Source organism: Euprymna scolopes, chromosome 13, assembly GCF_053919585.1.
Source record: "Euprymna scolopes isolate OS-2025 chromosome 13, ASM5391958v1, whole genome shotgun sequence".
Taxonomy (NCBI): Eukaryota; Metazoa; Mollusca; class Cephalopoda; order Sepiida; family Sepiolidae; genus Euprymna; species Euprymna scolopes.
The window spans coordinates 146,562,667-146,585,307 of record NC_136494.1 but is presented as its reverse complement, the minus strand read 5'-3'; the positions used below and the strand labels follow the sequence as shown (position 1 = coordinate 146,585,307).

Below are 22,641 nucleotides of genomic sequence, written 5' to 3'. Positions count from 1 at the left end.
AATAGTAACAGCCATGGTAAGGTGCAAAAAAAAAAAAAGTGCCACCTAATTTAACTTTCACTATTCGTTACCTAAATATGCAGTATCTTAGCTGTGATACTAGAGCTATTCTTCCTGAGTGGATGCTATGCTCCTATACGGTACCTTAATGTCTTCCTATAAATACAAAATACGGAACTTCAGACCGCCATGAACTAGTTCTTGTAACTGGAACAAACACCTAACTGCTAGCTACGAAATCCCAATATACATTTTACCTCCAAGACGATTACCTCTGTCTAGCCTGCATGCGCAAAAAAAAAAAAAAAAAAAAAAAAAAACTTACCTGCCACTCTAAATCCTTGATCTGTTTCTTGTAAACTAATAACTCCTATCCTTTGAAGGCTAACAATCTTCTCATTCCCACCAAACCGCCACTTAACTCCTACATTTCACTCCGTTTTGTACTGGAATCTTTAACTTCCAGCCCCTGACTCTCACATGCTAACTGCTTAGTCATCACTAAACATCTATACAATTCTACCCTCTAGACATGCATTGGAGTTCATTCCTATTTCCAGTTGGGATTAAACTGCTAAAGTATGTACTCGGAAGCAAAGCACACCGCACTGCATTACACAACTGTCCCCTCTTAGATATCTTTGCAACGCTAATACGAAACTGAACCAATGCTCCTTGCTATGCTAAATGTCCATAACTTTTACTTGAAAGCTACAAACATCTTCTCTCAATAATAGTAACTCACCTTGTACCTCCAACTTTATTCACACCTACTAAAACCAGCCCATATATCTATTTATCAAATTACACATGACTCAAAACTTACTGTTTTACCCGTACTATATTGCACTCGCATCTCATGCCCTGATATCATCTAAAATAGTTTTGGCACAACTCTTAGTTCAATTCTTAACTCCTACTCACACTTAAATATTATACTAGACCCTAGCCTACATGGATAAAAAAAAAAAATAAATAAAAAAAATAAAAAATAAAATAAAATAAAATAAAAAAATAAATAAAAAAGGAAAAAAAAATGAGAAAAAAAAATATTCATAAACAAAAATGAAAGCCTCTAACCACACTATCTCCTAACAAGCCTCCTTACAATCATAGTTGCTTACACTGCATGAGCTCTACTCAACCCCTTTATCCAGTAACAATGAAATAATAATATCCCTAATCCACTTTGAGGAGTGTAACTATTTAGCAGATATAACCTCTACAAACTAACCCAATAACATTATCTAACCACGCGGGGTCGCAGAAATACCTGGATTAGAACCCAGGCGCGGAGCAAACCCTCTCAGTGGTGACGGACCCAGTAGATCTTCCCAGATCATCCGTCTAGGAGAAGGAAAACTCTGAAACTACACCAAAGAGGAGGGAGGCCTCTTCAGTCTTGGATGACAGCCTTCCTAGAGCTGGTGACTCAAACAAATTACCGGTTTGCAATACCAAAATTGCTTAAGGAGTAGATAGGTCCTGCCTATCGCCCGGCTTCCACACTCCTTCTTTGCCTATTAGTCAGGCGCAGAGATACTATCAGTGATTCGACAGAAACACCCATTGGTAGATCTTGTTTCTTGTCTAGGGCAATGAACGCCGTTTCCCCCCACTCCCGACACACCCCACCCCTAAAGCTGGGCATTTGAGAATGCTTGAGTACCACATATGCCTGAGCAATTAGATCGGGTTGACCTTCCTCTGATGGGTTGAGGGTACCGGATTGACAGTTACTGGCTGCTGTTTCCGACTGGTAGTACAGGAGCCCTAACTCTTTGGTAGCGCTTAGAGCGGCTGCTCCATCAACAGTTGAATAATATCGGGATGTTTGCAGTGCCATGGCGCGCATGGAAAGGGACCCTGCACTCATCCCCGGTGGGCTTTCCTGAGGCCACAGTCCTAGTTGATGGTGGGTCAGCTGATGGTCTACTTGTGATGCATGTGTGATATTCTGCATAACCTCCTGTTCGGCTTCCCCTAACCCAACTGAAACTCGTTAAAAAACATGATGACAGTACAATCTAAAAATAAGCTTAAACCAGGCTTAGGGTCAAACAAATTCAACTTGCCTCCTCCCTTGAGGCTTGCATTCACAAATATCCGTGGGCTTAGAACTAATTTAGCTGATGTTGAAGCATTTCTCCTAACAAATACCCCGGATATCTTAGCACTAAGTGAGACTAACCTACACTCCTCCATCCCCTCTAACTACTTTAACATGCCTGGATATCTCCCACTCTGCCGTAAGGACTCTGACAGACATATGCACGGACTTGGAGTTTACATTCGTAATACCCTTCCCCTGACTAGAGAGACAAACCTAGAAACGGATGATCAAGCCTTTATGTGCTTTAGACTAATCATTCAACACAACATTAGCTACTTTTACTTTCTCTACCGCTCTCCTTCGACCCAAGACTGCACCATAATAAACAAAGTATCTGACAGCATAGACACAGCACTCTCCTTCGACACTAGCGCCCAAGTACATGTATTTGGTGACTTTAATGTCCATCACAAAAACTGGCTTGGATTCTCTACTTATACAGATGCAGCAGGCAGCGCAACTCATAGCTTCTCTGTATCTCACTCCCTATCGCAAATTGTTACTTTTCCAACCCGCTTCCCTGATCAGGAAGAACAACACGCATCACTATTAGATCTGTTTTTGACCACAATTCCTGATGATTGTGTAACGAAATCCGACAGCCCACTTGGGAACGCTGATCATGCGGTAATAATGGTTGAAATCGCCCTAAACTCTAGACCCAAAACTGATGAGCCAGTGCTCAAAACAACCAGATATTATAAAAAGGCTGACTGGGAAGCTATCAGAGATCTTATCAGAGACGCCCCATGGGGAAATATTTTTACTCTTCCTGCTGAACAGTGTGCAACTGAGACCACTGAATGGTTCAAAACTGCAATCGAAGCGCATGTTCCCATGCGGAAATTCTATAGCAAGCCCCACTCTCCCCAATGGTTTACTTCGACTTGCGCAACTGCCATTGCTCAAAGGCAGCATGCATTCCGAAGGTTTAACCGACATAAGTCCAGTTCAAACAGACAAAAGTACATAGAAGCTAGAAGTAACGTTAAGAAAGAAATAGCGACAGCTAAGAGGGAATTTACGGAAACCACTAAAAAACGCATCGAAGCACAAAAATTAGGAACTCGTGACTTCTGGAAAATCTACAACAGTGTAGTAAATAATGGGCAATCAACGATTCCCCCACTAACCAACAATCACGAGGTTCTTTGCTCAGCAACCGAGAAGGCTAACATGCTTGCCAGTCGGTTTGCCTCCAACTCTACACTGGACGCTTTAAACCACCCCCTACCTGACTTTCCTATGCGGACAGACGCCAAGCTAGACGATCTGGAAATTACCCCTGCTCAGGTGCATGCTATCATAAAAAACCTTGACACTTCCAAAGCATGTGGACCCGACCTCATCCCTGCTGTGCTATTAAAAAAGTGCTCAGCCGAAGTAGCTCCAGTTCTCTCCAAACTCTACAACAAATGCCTTAATGAATCTTGCTTTCCGAGCTGCTGGAAAACTGCTTCTGTGGTACCAGTATTCAAGAATTCTGGCGAAAGAACTGACCCATTAAATTATCGCCCTATTAGCCTCCTCCCACTTTTTGCCAAAATATTTGAGATCTTAATTAACCATGCTCTAGTCCAGCACCTTACAGATGCTAAACTTCTGACCGACCATCAATATGGATTTAGACAAGCCCGTTCCACGGCAGACATCCTCACTGTAATCTCTGAACGCATATACCATTCACTGGACAAAGCGGGAGAGGGCAGAGCGGTAGCTCTAGATATATCTAAGGCTTTTGACAGGGTATGGCATGAGGGTCTCCTCAGGAAGATTAGATCTTACGGTATCACTGGTAGAATACTTAACATAATTAAATCCTTCTTAGATAAGAGAAAAATCCAGGTTGTCCTCGACGGTCGTACGTCTAAACAATATAATATAAATGCCGGAGTGCCCCAGGGATCTATCCTTGGTCCTCTGCTGTTCCTGATATTCATAAATGACCTCCCCGATAAAATTGCCTCTGAGATGGGTATATATGCTGATGACACCACACTCTATAGCAGGCACGACAGGAAAACAAATGAACATATATCTAAAGTAATGGCAGAAACACTAGAGGATGACCTCAAATCAGTAGTGGAATGGGGACAAAAATGGATGGTAACGTTCAATGCCACCAAGACAAAACTGGTTTCATTCAATAATTACAGGAAACCTTCTCTACCACCTATAGCAATGGCCAACAACTCTTTAGCTGAGAGTACGTCTTTCAAGCTCCTTGGCCTAACGTTCACAGGAAACATGAGCTGGAACAATTACATCGAGGGCATTGCCAGGGCCGCTGCGAGGAAGGTGGGCTCTCTCTACCGTGCTAGAAAACTTCTAACACCCGAAAGTATCCTGTACCTCTATAAGGCCACTATTCGCCCATGTATGGAGTATTGCTGTCATATTTGGGCCGGTGCATCGGCTACTAGTCTCTCTCTCCTTGACAGGGTTCAAAAGAGAGTCGCAAATCTGATAGGCCCTAAACTGGCATCAAAACTTCAGCCTCTGTCCCATCGTCGAAACGTTGCATCCCTCTGCCTGTTCTACAAGTATTATAATGGTGAATGCTCTGAAGAACTGCAAGCACTTGTGCCCCCACGACGTGAACACCCTCGACAGACCCGACAAGCTGCAAAATCCCACCCCCACACTGTAGAGATCCCTAGATGTAAAAGATCGTTCTACTCCAGTAGTTTCTTCCCCAGAACTGCTAGACTTTGGAATTCCATTCCAGGTCACTGCTTCCCCAACTGTACTGACATGCATAAGTTCAAGTGCAACGTGAACCAACATCTCGCTGCCCTAATCCCTACATAGTGCCCCAGTAGATGTTTCCCCTGATAGTAGCCCCCTACACCAAAGTGGCAATGTGCCTTGTTTGGGGTGAAAATATAATTAAAAAAAAAAAAAAAAAAAAAAAACCTGAAGAGGTCAGACGTCGAATAACGCCATCCAACGTGCATGTGAGAGGCATAAACGGCAGCATCCATATCCTTGGCGAACTTAATTGTGGCATCGCCATCGGCAACCACGATTCACCCAGGTTCGACGGGATCAACATGCTGATAACATCCGCTATATCTCCAATCCTGATCGGCCAAAGCATCCTTGGTCACAGCACACTAGACTCCTACACAATCGACCACCAAAAATCAACGATCGAATTCAGACGCACGCTCGCGTCCACTCCGATAACTCACACGGCAGCAATACTACCAGCTCTTACACAGAAGATACCAGCTGATGATACCACATTTGGAGCCCACACCATCGATCATTCCACTAGACTCACACAGCCCAGCCCCAAGACACTAAATGAAAAACTACACTGGCTACAGAGTAATGTGGGTGTGGCATTGCCCAACCATCCAAACCGCGACGAACTGGAGGCCACAGCAGACTTAATCATCCGCTTCGCCGACATCATGGGTACCGAAAAGGGAGAAAAGGGTACCTTCATCAGACCAGTTCGAATACCAACCAATGGCCAATCCCGCTGTCAGAAGCAACACCCAATCGCCCAGGCTCTCGAGGCTGACGTCGATGCTGAAATCATGCACATGGCCGCCAGAGAGATCATCGAACCATGCAAGGACCCCAAGGGTTTTAATAGCCCTGTATTTGCCGTTCGCAAGAAGAACGGGGCAATCCGGGTAGTTGCCAACTTCAAAGCAACACTCAACAAGGTCCTAGTCGATCTCGACCCCTACCCCATACCTACGATTGACCACCTGTTCCACAGAATCGGCGAAGGAAATAAATATTTTGCATCCCTTGATCTTCGCAGTGGCTATTGGCAGATCGCTATCGACGAGCGTGATCGACACAAAACTGCATTCACATGGAAGGGCAAATGCTACCAATACACACGACTCGCCTTTGGTCTCACATCTGCCGGACAAATCTTCTCCCGCTGCATAGCTGAAGCCTTGGCCACTGTTACATCTCGCACCAACATATCCTCGTACATTGACGACAACCTAGTCCACGCCAAAACATTTGAAAGATACATACTGGCACTGGAGCAACTATTCACCGCCCTACGTAAATTTGGACTAAAATTGAATCCGGATAAATGTACCTTCCTCGCGAACGAAGCAAAATTCCTCGGTCGCATCGTAAATAGCAAGGGTTTCAAGGCCGACCCCGAATACGTCCGCGCCATCATGGAAATGAAGCCTCCAACAACAAAAAAGGAACTGCAAGGCCTCATAGGTCGTTTAGTGTGGATACGGCAATTCCTGGAGACACGGGTACAGGAACAAATCAGGTCGGACACATTTTCCAGCATCATGACCCCCATCCATGAACTGAATAGGGCTGGCAAACCATTTGCATGGACTGAGCAGGCGGACAAGGCCTTTAATAAGATAAAGAAACGACTGTCCTCGCCTCCTGTCATTTCATTCCCTGATTTTGATCAACTCTTCACGCTCACCACTGATGCGAGTGACACCGCATGTGGGGCCATCCTAATGCAAGAAGATGACAGGGGAAAGAAGAAGATCATAGCAGTCGCTTCACACATATTTAACACCACGGAACAAAACTGGTCCACAACTGAACGCGAGGCATACGCAATAAAGTGGGCCATAGCAAAATTCGACTACTTCCTACACAGCCGCCCCTTCGTCATCTTCACCGACCACAGATCACTAACCTATCTGGATCAGCGGGTATTCAACAATGCCAAAATCCGCAGATGGCAGGAAGAGATCGCATGCTATAAATTCGTCCTGGAATTTGTGGAGGGCGAATCCAATGTCTGGGCCGACATGCTCAGCAGAAGTCATGGCCAAAGAAAAAATAACACACCAGCTGACGCCAACCCTGCAGGCAAAACATTCCGAATCCAGGGTTCGGACCTACGTATTTACATCCCATCCTGGTGTATGGACGAAATTGATGGATCAATGCTCATCCCCGAAGCACACACACCTCAGAACACCCGCCACCACAAGAATATTGTGGATGCGTTCTTTGCCTATCACTCTTCATCGACCATCCCCACAAAATACAATTGTGACCATATCAATATCGCTGCTGAGCAATGCACAGACAACACACTGTCGAGAATCATCAAAACCCTCCAGACGAATAACTCCAGCAAAAACTGTAACATCGACCCCGATGACCATCGGGCCCCCATACTCAACAAATACATCCACCAGTTCTACCTGGAGCCCGGCACATCTGTCTTGATGATTAGGGACAACAATCATTCCCCCAAACTGGTCGTACCATACAAACTCCGTCCCAAGTACCTGCATCAGGCCCATGACTGCATCAATCATTCAGGTATCGCCCGCATGCGCGAACATCTATCCGGCTACTGGTGGGAATGCAAGGACCATGACATCAGGACGTATGTCAACTCCTGCGAAACATGTGCCAAGCGGAAGGGTAACTATGGCAAACGTAAGGTCTGGCCCACCGGGCACTGCAAACGTGGAGAAAGACCGTTCGAAATCATCTACATTGATTTCGTCACGATGCCAATTTCAAAGGGGAAACGCTACATCCTAACCATGCTGGACAGTTTCAGTAGACACCTTACGGCTGTGCCGTGTTCCAGAGATCGTGCGATCGATGCTGCCCGTGGAATTTACAGTTTCTTCCTTCGACACCGGGAAATACCACGCATTGTTTCATCCGATCGCGGAACCCACTTCACGGGGGAGGTATACAGGATCTTTTGCCAACTCACATCAATCACGCAGGAATTACATTGTGCCTGGCGACCACAAAGCTCAGGTAACATTGAACGACAGCATCGCACGATGAAAAACGCCATATACATGCTGTGCGAAGATAGAGACTGTGAGTGGACCGACGTCCTCGAATCCGTCATCTCATCAATGAATGCTACCATCAACAGTGCCACTGGAGCGTCACCACACTATATAATCACTGGTCGGCAGCCCAACATTGGTTTGCCAAGATTACCCGACAACAGTATCACAAACCCCAGCCCCACGGCTTACGGCATGCAGGTCAATGCCCTGTTAAGACAAGTTCATCGACACGTCGCGCTGGCCAACAATGAAGCTGACCACGCCCAAGACCCAAATTTAGACAAGGACATGAATAAGGAACCAATACAAGTCGGTGACAAGGTACTAATCCACCGGCCTCAATCAGCTATTGCTCACGCATCTCACCTACCCTGGATCGGTACCTTCGAAGTGGCCAAGACCAACAGCATGGTGATCCAGATAAAAAATGATGATGGCCAGAGTGAATGGGTTCACCGGGCACATGTCCGCCGATTAATACCACGTCCAAAACATTTGTCCCCCAATCTACCTCCTCTACCCTACCCAACTCGTCAATCTACCGAAGAGACAACGCTTCCACCCAAGGCAGGGGCACACAGAGCGTTGCAGGACCCCATATACGTAGAAACCCCTCGACTACCGTCCGGATACAGATCGGACCTGATTCGGAATCGGTCAACACGAGGCCAGCTTCCTAAACGGTTTAAGGATTTCATCATGGGTTGATTCCATTCACACATGCAACTATGACCGCACTGGACAATTCAAGCCAAAATGAGATCTGGGGGAGCTGTTATGATGTTATGATTTAGATCTCGTTTTGACTTGGGGACGCCGTCATACTGTCTGCCACGTGTCACCGTGACGACCACCACTCAAGTTTCATGATTCCTGACCGCTTTGGGGAGAAACTGACTACGTAGGGATTCACGCTACGATCGCTACCATGGCACCAAAGTCGAGGCACATGATCATGGTTACCTCCACAAAATTACGGGCAAAACGCTTAGATGCCTTACACACCGTAGCGAAAACAACAACCCAAAAGAAACACAGTTTTCTCGACATGGAGGCAATTTCTTCATCACTAACCGTTTGTCTACAACTACGTCCGCGTGCTTGCTATATTTAGCGAAGCCAAGGAAAAGACAGCAGAAGGACCACCAGCCTCGCCATCACCACAACGCTACGGCTGTCGCGACCAATGCTACTACTACTACAACGAAGGCTTCGGCGCGCCTTCTAACAACAACAACTATCGCTATTGACACACGATTATAACCAGCACTGCTGCTACTACCATTACCAACGAAGGCTTCGTCGCGCCTTCTAACAACAACAACTATCGCTATTGACACACGATTATAACCAGCACTGCTGCTACTACCATTACCAACGAAGGCTTCGTCGCGCCTTCTAACAACAACAACTATCGCTATTGACACACGATTATAACCAGCACTGCTGCTACTACCATTACCAACGAAGGCTACGTCGCGCCTTCTAACAACAACAACTATCGCTATTGACACACGATTATAACCAGCACTGCTGCTACTACCATTACCAACGAAGGCTTCGTCGCGCCTTCTAACAACAACAACTATCGCTATTGACACACGATTATAACCAGCACTGCTGCTACTACCATTACCAACGAAGGCTACGTCGCGCCTTCTATCAACAACGACTATCGCTATTGACACACGATTATAACCAGCACTACTGCTGCTACTACCATTACCAACGAAGGCTTCGTCGCGCCTTCTAACAACAACAACTATCGCTATTGACACACGATTATAACCAGACCAGCACTGCTGCTACTACTATTACAAATGAAGGTTTCGTCGTGCCTTATAACCACAATAACAACAACTAACAACAATCTGCCATCTTCACCCCAAGGACAGCTCGTTATTATTCTGTGTTATTTATTAGAAAATAAATTGTTGAGTTCGTTCAAATCTTAATCCTGTGTTGTCTATTCTTTTTGCTTGTCACCATACGCTTCGTAACATAACAACTGGTGTCAGAAGCGTGCGACAGGTAGAATGGACTACTCAGGGTGCACCCGTAACGAACTTCTCAGTTTTATCAGAGACCAGAAATCGGCACTCCTCCAGCTAAAATCGAGTACATCACGACCAGACGAGGCCCTTATCCTCGAAATAAAAGCGGACCTAGAGATTATGCTCTCCACCCTCAAATCGACCACCTTAAACGACACGCCCAAAGCCGATAATAACGACTACAATCTGATGATCAGATTACAGGCCATACACGATTCGGTAAAGGACATAAAAAAGTTCAACCCCGGGAACGATGTTAACCGCTTCATCACGGATGTAAACAAAACATACATGATACATGTCAAGCCGGAAATCAGTACACACCCTAGTATCGAAAAAGAGTTTGTCAGAATCTGCAAACAGCTTCTGAACGAAGGGATATTCCAGCAAATGACGGACTCCCAACACGACACATCTACCTTCGAGCAACTCAAAGCATACCTCATAACGACCCACGGCAGCCAAATGACAAACTTCCAGCACCTCAGCCGGGCTTGGGATTTGCAGCGTCGAGATGGGGAGAGATTGACAGATTTCGCTGGCCGACTGGAAAACACGATTAGAGAGGCTGCAGTACACATAAAGGCAAAATTTAAGTCGGACCACTCACGGGAAATACCTGCAGATACTGTCTTCTCTCTCATGGGTGCAATGCTAATGAGTGAGAAGGTGAAAGCCTGGACACCGAGCTTATACCCACACATCGTCAAAACAATGGATAAGCATTATACGGCGGGTGGGATAGCTAGTGATGTACAGCGGTACATCGACTGTGGTGTCAAAACGGACGATGAAATCAATGATAGTCCCATCGCGTACTACGCAAACAGGCCACAACGATCTGATCAAAGGACCAGGCGAACTGAACACAATGTGAACAGGCAAACTCTCCGCCCACAGGCAAGGAAAGATACCACAACACTGCGCAACACCAAACCCACTGGCACTCGCGGCCATTTTTCAGATGTGCAGGGATGATGAACACAATCAGGATGCTGAGATCTGCCAAAACTACATGAAAGGCTATGCATGCTTCCATGGACGCAACTGTCGGTACCGGCACCCACCTCGTGCCCAGTGCCCAGGCATATATCGCAACAGACGACAAGGATATGCCACCGGAAGATACTCTCCCCACTACCATGGCCGAGGATTTTCAATACGGACCAGGCGAGATGTGATGGCTCACCCCGTGGTCCAACAGACTCACCATCACATATTTAACTTCCATCAACACTCGGCGCAGAAGTCACCTTTCGTCAACACACATTTCATGATCGAGGGAGCTACGTTCTCGGACATATCTATGTTGGACTCAGGCTGCTCCACTTGCATTATGCCAGTGTCTCGAATACCTGAAGAGGTCAGACGTCGAATAACGCCATCCAACGTGCATGTGAGAGGCATAAACGGCAGCATCCATATCCTTGGCGAACTTAATTGTGGCATCGCCATCGGCAACCACGATTCACCCAGGTTCGACGGGATCAACATGCTGATAACATCCGCTATATCTCCAATCCTGATCGGCCAAAGCATCCTTGGTCACAGCACACTAGACTCCTACACAATCGACCACCAAAAATCAACGATCGAATTCAGACGCACGCTCGCGTCCACTCCGATAACTCACACGGCAGCAATACTACCAGCTCTTACACAGAAGATACCAGCTGATGATACCACATTTGGAGCCCACACCATCGATCATTCCACTAGACTCACACAGCCCAGCCCCAAGACACTAAATGAAAAACTACACTGGCTACAGAGTAATGTGGGTGTGGCATTGCCCAACCATCCAAACCGCGACGAACTGGAGGCCACAGCAGACTTAATCATCCGCTTCGCCGACATCATGGGTACCGAAAAGGGAGAAAAGGGTACCTTCATCAGACCAGTTCGAATACCAACCAATGGCCAATCCCGCTGTCAGAAGCAACACCCAATCGCCCAGGCTCTCGAGGCTGACGTCGATGCTGAAATCATGCACATGGCCGCCAGAGAGATCATCGAACCATGCAAGGACCCCAAGGGTTTTAATAGCCCTGTATTTGCCGTTCGCAAGAAGAACGGGGCAATCCGGGTAGTTGCCAACTTCAAAGCAACACTCAACAAGGTCCTAGTCGATCTCGACCCCTACCCCATACCTACGATTGACCACCTGTTCCACAGAATCGGCGAAGGAAATAAATATTTTGCATCCCTTGATCTTCGCAGTGGCTATTGGCAGATCGCTATCGACGAGCGTGATCGACACAAAACTGCATTCACATGGAAGGGCAAATGCTACCAATACACACGACTCGCCTTTGGTCTCACATCTGCCGGACAAATCTTCTCCCGCTGCATAGCTGAAGCCTTGGCCACTGTTACATCTCGCACCAACATATCCTCGTACATTGACGACAACCTAGTCCACGCCAAAACATTGGAAGGATACATACTGGCACTGGAGCAACTATTCACCGCCCTACGTAAATTTGGACTAAAATTGAATCCGGATAAATGTACCTTCCTCGCGAACGAAGCAAAATTCCTCGGTCGCATCGTAAATAGCAAGGGTTTCAAGGCCGACCCCGAATACGTCCGCGCCATCATGGAAATGAAGCCTCCAACAACAAAAAAGGAACTGCAAGGCCTCATAGGTCGTTTAGTGTGGATACGGCAATTCCTGGAGACACGGGTACAGGAACAAATCAGGTCGGACACATTTTCCAGCATCATGACCCCCATCCATGAACTGAATAGGGCTGGCAAACCATTTGCATGGACTGAGCAGGCGGACAAGGCCTTTAATAAGATAAAGAAACGACTGTCCTCGCCTCCTGTCATTTCATTCCCTGATTTTGATCAACTCTTCACGCTCACCACTGATGCGAGTGACACCGCATGTGGGGCCATCCTAATGCAAGAAGATGACAGGGGAAAGAAGAAGATCATAGCAGTCGCTTCACACATATTTAACACCACGGAACAAAACTGGTCCACAACTGAACGCGAGGCATACGCAATAAAGTGGGCCATAGCAAAATTCGACTACTTCCTACACAGCCGCCCCTTCGTCATCTTCACCGACCACAGATCACTAACCTATCTGGATCAGCGGGTATTCAACAATGCCAAAATCCGCAGATGGCAGGAAGAGATCGCATGCTATAAATTCGTCCTGGAATTTGTGGAGGGCGAATCCAATGTCTGGGCCGACATGCTCAGCAGAAGTCATGGCCAAAGAAAAAATAACACACCAGCTGACGCCAACCCTGCAGGCAAAACATTCCGAATCCAGGGTTCGGACCTACGTATTTACATCCCATCCTGGTGTATGGACGAAATTGATGGATCAATGCTCATCCCCGAAGCACACACACCTCAGAACACCCGCCACCACAAGAATATTGTGGATGCGTTCTTTGCCTATCACTCTTCATCGACCATCCCCACAAAATACAATTGTGACCATATCAATATCGCTGCTGAGCAATGCACAGACAACACACTGTCGAGAATCATCAAAACCCTCCAGACGAATAACTCCAGCAAAAACTGTAACATCGACCCCGATGACCATCGGGCCCCCATACTCAACAAATACATCCACCAGTTCTACCTGGAGCCCGGCACATCTGTCTTGATGATTAGGGACAACAATCATTCCCCCAAACTGGTCGTACCATACAAACTCCGTCCCAAGTACCTGCATCAGGCCCATGACTGCATCAATCATTCAGGTATCGCCCGCATGCGCGAACATCTATCCGGCTACTGGTGGGAATGCAAGGACCATGACATCAGGACGTATGTCAACTCCTGCGAAACATGTGCCAAGCGGAAGGGTAACTATGGCAAACGTAAGGTCTGGCCCACCGGGCACTGCAAACGTGGAGAAAGACCGTTCGAAATCATCTACATTGATTTCGTCACGATGCCAATTTCAAAGGGGAAACGCTACATCCTAACCATGCTGGACAGTTTCAGTAGACACCTTACGGCTGTGCCGTGTTCCAGAGATCGTGCGATCGATGCTGCCCGTGGAATTTACAGTTTCTTCCTTCGACACCGGGAAATACCACGCATTGTTTCATCCGATCGCGGAACCCACTTCACGGGGGAGGTATACAGGATCTTTTGCCAACTCACATCAATCACGCAGGAATTACATTGTGCCTGGCGACCACAAAGCTCAGGTAACATTGAACGACAGCATCGCACGATGAAAAACGCCATATACATGCTGTGCGAAGATAGAGACTGTGAGTGGACCGACGTCCTCGAATCCGTCATCTCATCAATGAATGCTACCATCAACAGTGCCACTGGAGCGTCACCACACTATATAATCACTGGTCGGCAGCCCAACATTGGTTTGCCAAGATTACCCGACAACAGTATCACAAACCCCAGCCCCACGGCTTACGGCATGCAGGTCAATGCCCTGTTAAGACAAGTTCATCGACACGTCGCGCTGGCCAACAATGAAGCTGACCACGCCCAAGACCCAAATTTAGACAAGGACATGAATAAGGAACCAATACAAGTCGGTGACAAGGTACTAATCCACCGGCCTCAATCAGCTATTGCTCACGCATCTCACCTACCCTGGATCGGTACCTTCGAAGTGGCCAAGACCAACAGCATGGTGATCCAGATAAAAAATGATGATGGCCAGAGTGAATGGGTTCACCGGGCACATGTCCGCCGATTAATACCACGTCCAAAACATTTGTCCCCCAATCTACCTCCTCTACCCTACCCAACTCGTCAATCTACCGAAGAGACAACGCTTCCACCCAAGGCAGGGGCACACAGAGCGTTGCAGGACCCCATATACGTAGAAACCCCTCGACTACCGTCCGGATACAGATCGGACCTGATTCGGAATCGGTCAACACGAGGCCAGCTTCCTAAACGGTTTAAGGATTTCATCATGGGTTGATTCCATTCACACATGCAACTATGACCGCACTGGACAATTCAAGCCAAAATGAGATCTGGGGGAGCTGTTATGATGTTATGATTTAGATCTCGTTTTGACTTGGGGACGCCGTCATACTGTCTGCCACGTGTCACCGTGACGACCACCACTCAAGTTTCATGATTCCTGACCGCTTTGGGGAGAAACTGACTACGTAGGGATTCACGCTACGATCGCTACCATGGCACCAAAGTCGAGGCACATGATCATGGTTACCTCCACAAAATTACGGGCAAAACGCTTAGATGCCTTACACACCGTAGCGAAAACAACAACCCAAAAGAAACACAGTTTTCTCGACATGGAGGCAATTTCTTCATCACTAACCGTTTGTCTACAACTACGTCCGCGTGCTTGCTATATTTAGCGAAGCCAAGGAAAAGACAGCAGAAGGACCACCAGCCTCGCCATCACCACAACGCTACGGCTGTCGCGACCAATGCTACTACTACTACAACGAAGGCTTCGGCGCGCCTTCTAACAACAACAACTATCGCTATTGACACACGATTATAACCAGCACTGCTGCTACTACCATTACCAACGAAGGCTTCGTCGCGCCTTCTAACAACAACAACTATCGCTATTGACACACGATTATAACCAGCACTGCTGCTACTACCATTACCAACGAAGGCTTCGTCGCGCCTTCTAACAACAACAACTATCGCTATTAACACACGATTATAACCAGCACTGCTGCTACTACCATTACCAACGAAGGCTACGTCGCGCCTTCTAACAACAACAACTATCGCTATTGACACACGATTATAACCAGCACTGCTGCTACTACCATTACCAACGAAGGCTTCGTCGCGCCTTCTAACAACAACAACTATCGCTATTGACACACGATTATAACCAGCACTGCTGCTACTACCATTACCAACGAAGGCTACGTCGCGCCTTCTATCAACAACGACTATCGCTATTGACACACGATTATAACCAGCACTACTGCTGCTACTACCATTACCAACGAAGGCTTCGTCGCGCCTTCTAACAACAACAACTATCGCTATTGACACACGATTATAACCAGACCAGCACTGCTGCTACTACTATTACAAACGAAGGTTTCGTCGTGCCTTATAACCACAATAACAACAACTAACAACAATCTGCCATCTTCACCCCAAGGACAGCTCGTTATTATTCTGTGTTATTTATTAGAAAATAAATTGTTGAGTTCGTTCAAATCTTAATCCTGTGTTGTCTATTCTTTTTGCTTGTCACCATACGCTTCATAACATAACATCCAAGATAGTCAGCGATAATGGACCACACTTTTCAAGTCATCTCTACCGCGAATTCGCCAAAGAATGGGGCTTCCATCATGAGACCACGTCACCTCAGAGACCACAAGGGAATGGCTTCATAGAACGTCAAATAAGGACAATCAAGAATATTCTCAAGAAAGCCAAACAGTCGGGAACAACTCCTGAGATCGCACTGCTGCAGTGCTGCACTGGCGCTGCACCTCAATTTCAAGTGTCAGACCAACCCCTGCACAACTACTCATGGGTAGACGAATCCAATCTCCACTGATCACCAAAATCAGAAACGCTTTGGAGGTTCATTAGTCTAAAAAAGTAGAACTGACTTTTCTTGAACAACTGTTCTTTTTTTATTTGTTTTTTTTTGTTTTTTTCGTATTAAGTTTCCATTATTTTAGACTTAAAATGCGCTTGAAACTTGGTAGGAAAACCTTTCCTCTCATGTAACTATTGAACGGACTTTTTCACACAGGGAACGAAATGCTGATCTACACCGCTTCATGACGACCTTGTATTGTTCTTTGATTTGTCAAGTTTTTTCCTTAAACAATTTCACGTTTAAATTCCGTTTTTGAAATTTAATTTTGCTTTTCTTGATTTTTTATATATTTTATGATTTTTGTTTATTATGAATTAGACACAAAAAATAGAAATTGAATCGCTTTACTAAGGAAAGCAAAACAAATCGACCAAATTTTCTGTTATAAAAGCAAAACAAATCAAAATCATCCCGTTTTTGTTTTTAATGAAAGGTGAGTTTTTTTTTTATTTATTATTATTATTATATAACTAGGGAGGGGCGCTACTGGTCGTAAAATACGCTTAGGTAAATTTTAGTTTACCGACACCTTTAATTTGTCGAAATGGATAGGTTTTCGGGTACCCTGAGAACGAATATCACATTTATTTTTTGCGCAAACACGCAGTCATCCGTATTTGAAGACATTCAGTATCCAACGTAATCCTTATCATTTTTAATGGCGGCAATCTTGTTTTCCAATAATGAAAAAACGCCAAAAGAGGCTAAATATGCCACATGTAACTGGCGGCGTTGGCGCAAAAAACAAAAGGTTTACTGAAGGGGGGATGGGGTAAATTTCAAGAAATCTTGAGCTAAAGGAAAGAACGTAAAGAAAAGACCACAGATTAAAAACAGTATTTAGATTAAATATTTATTAAAATAAATGAAAAGGTAAATATTACCTTTCGCTACAACAGAATACCGACCACTAATTTGTTGTTTTTTTTAGGGATATTCGATGTTGCTGACCACAAATATTAAATCCGCCGCAAATTTACCGTTTGGATGGTATTAACCCCTTTTAATTGATCTAAAAAATTAAGTTTTCACGAGCGGTTTACAAAAGCATATTTTATGTTTTTCTTTTCGTTCTTTTGGGGGGAGGGGGTATTCAATTATAGAACTTGTGTAGTTTAACAGGTGTTTCTGCAGTTTAATTAACCATTTTTTTTTCAATGGAAGAGCAGGGGCGGATGTGTTGTTAAACTACTCAAGTTCTATAATTGAATACCCACCTCCTCCCAAATATGCTTTTGTAAACCGTTTGTGAAAATTTACTGACAACAATATGTTTACTCTAAAATGAGGTGAAAACTTTTTATTTTATGAAGAATATTTCTTGTCATTTAAAATGTCCACCATGTATTCATGCACCGTGTGAAACGTCAAGTGCATTGTAATGATAGCACTGCTCTTTCGTTTCAGTAACTTTTATATAGACTCTTTCGTTCCGGTTTCATAATCTAACTTTTGTATGCACTCACGCATGCGCATAGCAATTAATCAATAAAGCGGGGTACCGTTATTCAGTTCCTTTCTTATCAACCAAACACACATGTTCCAGTCTTATTCTTACACATCCATGCACAACACAGTATGACATGCATGTTCTCATTTTAGTAAGAAAGTGAAAAAAATGAATATAATTAAGAAAGCACAAAAAAAGATTGTCCGTTTCGATATCAGGAAGCGGAAAAATATTTGGAAGGGTGGGATGGGTGTTTCATTTCGGCCGTAAAGCCAAAAAATGTTTTGGGGGCCATGTTTTGGCTTTTTTGACTCCGTTTGGCTTTTTTGGGTGTTTTTTCCTAAATGGAAACAAGATGGCTGCCAGCAAAAATAATAGCAATTATGTTGGATACTGAATGTTTTCAAATATGGATAACTACTTGTTTGCGCAAAAAATAGATGCTATATTCGTTCGCAGCATACCCGAAAACCTAGAAATATCGACAAATTAAAGGTAAATGGCAAGAGGTCGGTAAACTAAAATAATACCTACGCTTATATATATTTTAATTCATGCAGATTTTGTATTTATTATTACACAGCCAATTCTTTATGGAATAGTATGGATTTCAAAAGTTAAAAACAAATGACGGACCTGAACGATCTTTCCCCCTTTAATCCCTTTTCACATTTTCTTCTCCTTTTTTTTTTTTTTTGTTTCTGCAGATTATCGTCGGTAACAGACTTAACTTTCTTATTAACAGGAACAATGTTTTAAAAAGTTTATTTAATGACTTTAAACGTGGGTTAATGCTTAAACAGTTTTGTAAGTATGGGAGCAAGTTCTGGTCGAAGCTTTTTCAACACTATGCCTTCAGGGCCAGTTGCTTTACTGGAATCAATGTTCTTGATTAGCTTGTCAACCTCATGCACAGATATTTGTATGTTGCATAGTGTGTTGTCTGTTATAGGAGGAAATATGGGGAGTTGATGGCCTTCGTCGCATAGGGTAGCATTTGCTGCAAAGTTCTTTGCAAATAGTTTGGCCTAGTCTGATGCTGACGAGATGACTTCAGGTCCATTGATGATGGTTGGGATAGAATGCATGCTTCTGTTCAGGATCCTGAAAAAAAAAATTATTGTCTTTTTCTCTCTTACTTTTCCTCTCTGTCCTGCTCCAACCAAGTCTATCGACCTGTTCCACAAATCCTCAAACCTCAACATGATAAATCTCAAAAAAACAAAACACAAATAAACCTAGAACCCCATCCTTCAACATAGACCCCTACTACCAGGTCTCCTCTCCAACATCAGGGGTCTACATTCCAACCTTCCAGAAGTTGAAACACAATTACAGGAGACGAAACCAGACATATTCTTTCTAAATGAAACTGGCATAGGGCCAACCACTTCCCTAGACGAATTCATAATTAAAGGATACTCTAACTTAACATCTAAATCTGACCCCTAAGATCGCCATGGGCATGGAATTTGTGCCTACATTAAAGATGATAGGGATATCTTTAGAGAAGACCCTAATTTACCTTATATATGCTTCAGGGTTGCACTAGCTTACACCATTGCATTTATATTTGCCCTCTATCGCCCCCCCACAACTGTGGAGTTACTATCTTTAAGAGCATATCTGAGAAAATTGACCACATCATGTCTGCTCATCCTTCAGCTAACATTTACATTTGCGGTGACTTCAATGTCCATAATGTGGAATGGCTGACCCACTCAAATAAGACCGATGATGGGGAGAGGTTCTGTCATGATTTTGCCACTGCCTATGACCTCACTCAGGTTGTTCATGAACTCACCCATATGCCCGATACTACCGGTCAGTATGCAAGCCTTCTAAACCTTTTCCTCACAACTTCCCCTGAGCTATGTTCATGTTCCGTTCTATCTCCTCTGGGATCCTCCGACCACTCTGTTGTAGAAGTTTAGATAAAAATGAAATATAATAAGTCTTTAGACATACCTCTCCACCGTACTGTATATCGATACTCTATGGCTGACTGGGATAGCTTCCGTACATTCATATCTGATCTAACTTTGCATTCCATGTATAAAAAGGATGTGTCCTCTATAGTATCAGACCTGACCGAATGGTTAATTGTAGGTACAGACTGATTCATACCATCCAAAAAATTCCAACAAAAACCTAACAGCCAGCCATGGTTCTCCCCAGAATGTGCTGCTGTCATCGCACACAGAAATAACTTTTTCCATAGCTACCAACGTAATAGATGTACTGAGACTAAAGCGGCTTTCAGGACTGCTAGCAACCACTGTAAAAGAGTAATAAAAAATGCAAGAGAGCTATATGCTCAGTCCGTTAAATCCAAAGTAGCTGAGCAGCGGCTTGTTTTCCACCAGTTATGGCAAATAGCAAACAGGATCCTGAACAGAAGCATGTGTTCTATCCCAACCACCATCAATGGACCTGAGGTCATCTCGTCAGCATCAGACAAGGCCAAACTATTTGCCAAGAACTTTGCACCTAATTTTACCCTATGCAATGAAGGCCATCAACTCCCTGTATTTCCTCCTATAACAGAGAACACGCTATGCAACAAATATCTATGCATGAGGTTGACAAGCTAATCAAGAATCTTGATTCCAGTAAAGCAACTGACCTGATGGCATTCCAGTTATAATGCTGAAAAAGCTCCAACCAGAACTTGCCCCCATACTTACAAAACTGTTTAAATGTTGCCTTAAGGAGAATTACTTTCCAATACCCTGGAAAACCTCATCAGTATGCCCAGTATTTAAGAATTCAGGTGATAAGTCATCTCCCTCTCAGTACAGACCAATAAGTCTCCTGTGTGTCATGAGTAAGTTGTTGGAATCCATATTAAATAAAGAAGTAGTCAACCACCTCAGCAGAAATAACCTCCTTAGTGACATGCAATATGGTTTTCTGTTCTGCAAGATCTACAGCAGATGTGCTTACGGATATATCTATCAGGATTAGTGAATCTCTCGACAAAGGCTTTCTAGGGAAATCAATTTTGACATATCAAAGGCATTCGATAAAGTATGGCATAATGGCCTACTTCACAAGATTTCCAGCTATGATATAACTGGAAATTTTTTCTCAATTATTAAATCATTTCTCTGTGATAGACTCATAAGAGTAGTGGTTGATGGGCATAAATCAGAAGCCCACAGTATTTTTTTATTTTTTTTTTTTTATTCAATTTTCACCCCAAACAAGGCACAGTGCCACTCTGAAGCAGGGGGCTACTATTAGGGAATTAATTAGCGGGGTCATTATGAAGGGAGAAGAGTAGAAAGATGTTTGCTAACATTACACTTGAACTTCTGCATATCATTGCAGTTGGGAAAGCAGAATCCCGGAAGGGAGTTCCAAAGACCCGCAGTTCTGCTGGAGTCCCTCAGGGGTCCATCCTGGGCTCAACTCTCTTCCCGATCTACATCAATGATCTCCCAAAACACATACTTAAATCATTCGGTGACATCTATGCTGATGACACGACCATCTATGGCAACACATCAAAGGCTGTAAATGACAAAGTTCTCTGATTCTCTCTCCTCTGATCTTGAGCACGTGGTACAGTGGTGGAGGAGGTGGCTGGTTACTTTTAATGCATCTATCTCCTATCTTTACATCATCAATGCACTGATCCCCATCTGGCATCAATTGAAATGGATGGCTTTCATCTTGGGGAGGTTTCATGTTTTGACAAGTTTCTGGGTTTGACCTTTACTCCTGATCTGAAATGGAGCACGTACATCAAGTCTGTTGCCAAGGACGCTGGAAAAATGGTGGGATCCTTCTACCGCTCCAGAAGATATCTCACTACTGATGCAATTCTCTATCTATATAAAAGCCAAGTACGTCTGAGGATGGAGTACTGCTGCCACATCTGGGCTGGAGCTGCTAAAACCAGTCTATCCTGCCTTGACAGAGTACAAAATAGACTTCATAGCTTAGTGGGGGATGCCCTTCTCTCTTCCCTCTCTCCCTCAGAAGAGACGTTGCGAGCCTGTCTTTGTTTTATTGTTATTTCCATGGCAAATGCTTGTCTAAGCTTCAATCTCTGGTCACCCCTCGCCAATCTTTCACGAGAAACACCTGTCTGGCTGAAACTACTGTCGATAATTTTCCCCACTCCTTATCTGTGCCTAAATCCAAATGTAGATTCCATGAGCAGAGCTTCTTTCTCAGAACGACTGTGGAACTCTCTTCCGTTTGCCTGTTTCCCACCTGACTACAACTTGGATGTCTTCAAGCCCATCATAAATAAATTCCTGACGAACCGCCCCCTTAAGTAAACACTGTATCAAATCTCCAATACTAATGATTACTACAATACTATCTCATTGATTACTGTACATGCAATAACCCTTATCCCTGAGTGGCCTCCGGGCCTTGATAAGTGGTGACCTCCATGTAAAAAACAAAAAAATAGCTCTCTTGCATTTTTTATTACTCTTTTACATTGGTTGCTGGCAGTCCTGAAAGCAGCTTTAGTCTCAGTACATCTATTACGTTGGTAGCTATGGAAAAAGTTATGTCTGTGCGCGATGGCAGCAGCACATTTTGGAGAGAACCTTGGCTAAGATAAGAAATGTTTAAAATGGAACCACTTCAAGCTATGAATTAATTTGCACATGTGTAAAATAATAGAAATATGACAAGTT

General features: G+C 44.5%; 1 protein-coding gene across 1 annotated transcript in view; it reads left to right on the top strand.

Annotated features, from left to right (window-relative positions):
- Positions 1-16,179: 16,179 nt before the first annotated feature.
- The window catches only part of LOC145292227 (uncharacterized), a 29,089-nt gene continuing 22,627 nt past the window's right edge, over positions 16,180-22,641 (top strand). Inside the window, exon 1 of the mRNA XM_080138552.1 lies at positions 16,180-16,963. The gene's annotated coding sequence lies outside the window, so the exon portion shown is untranslated. The remainder of the gene's footprint in view (positions 16,964-22,641) is intronic.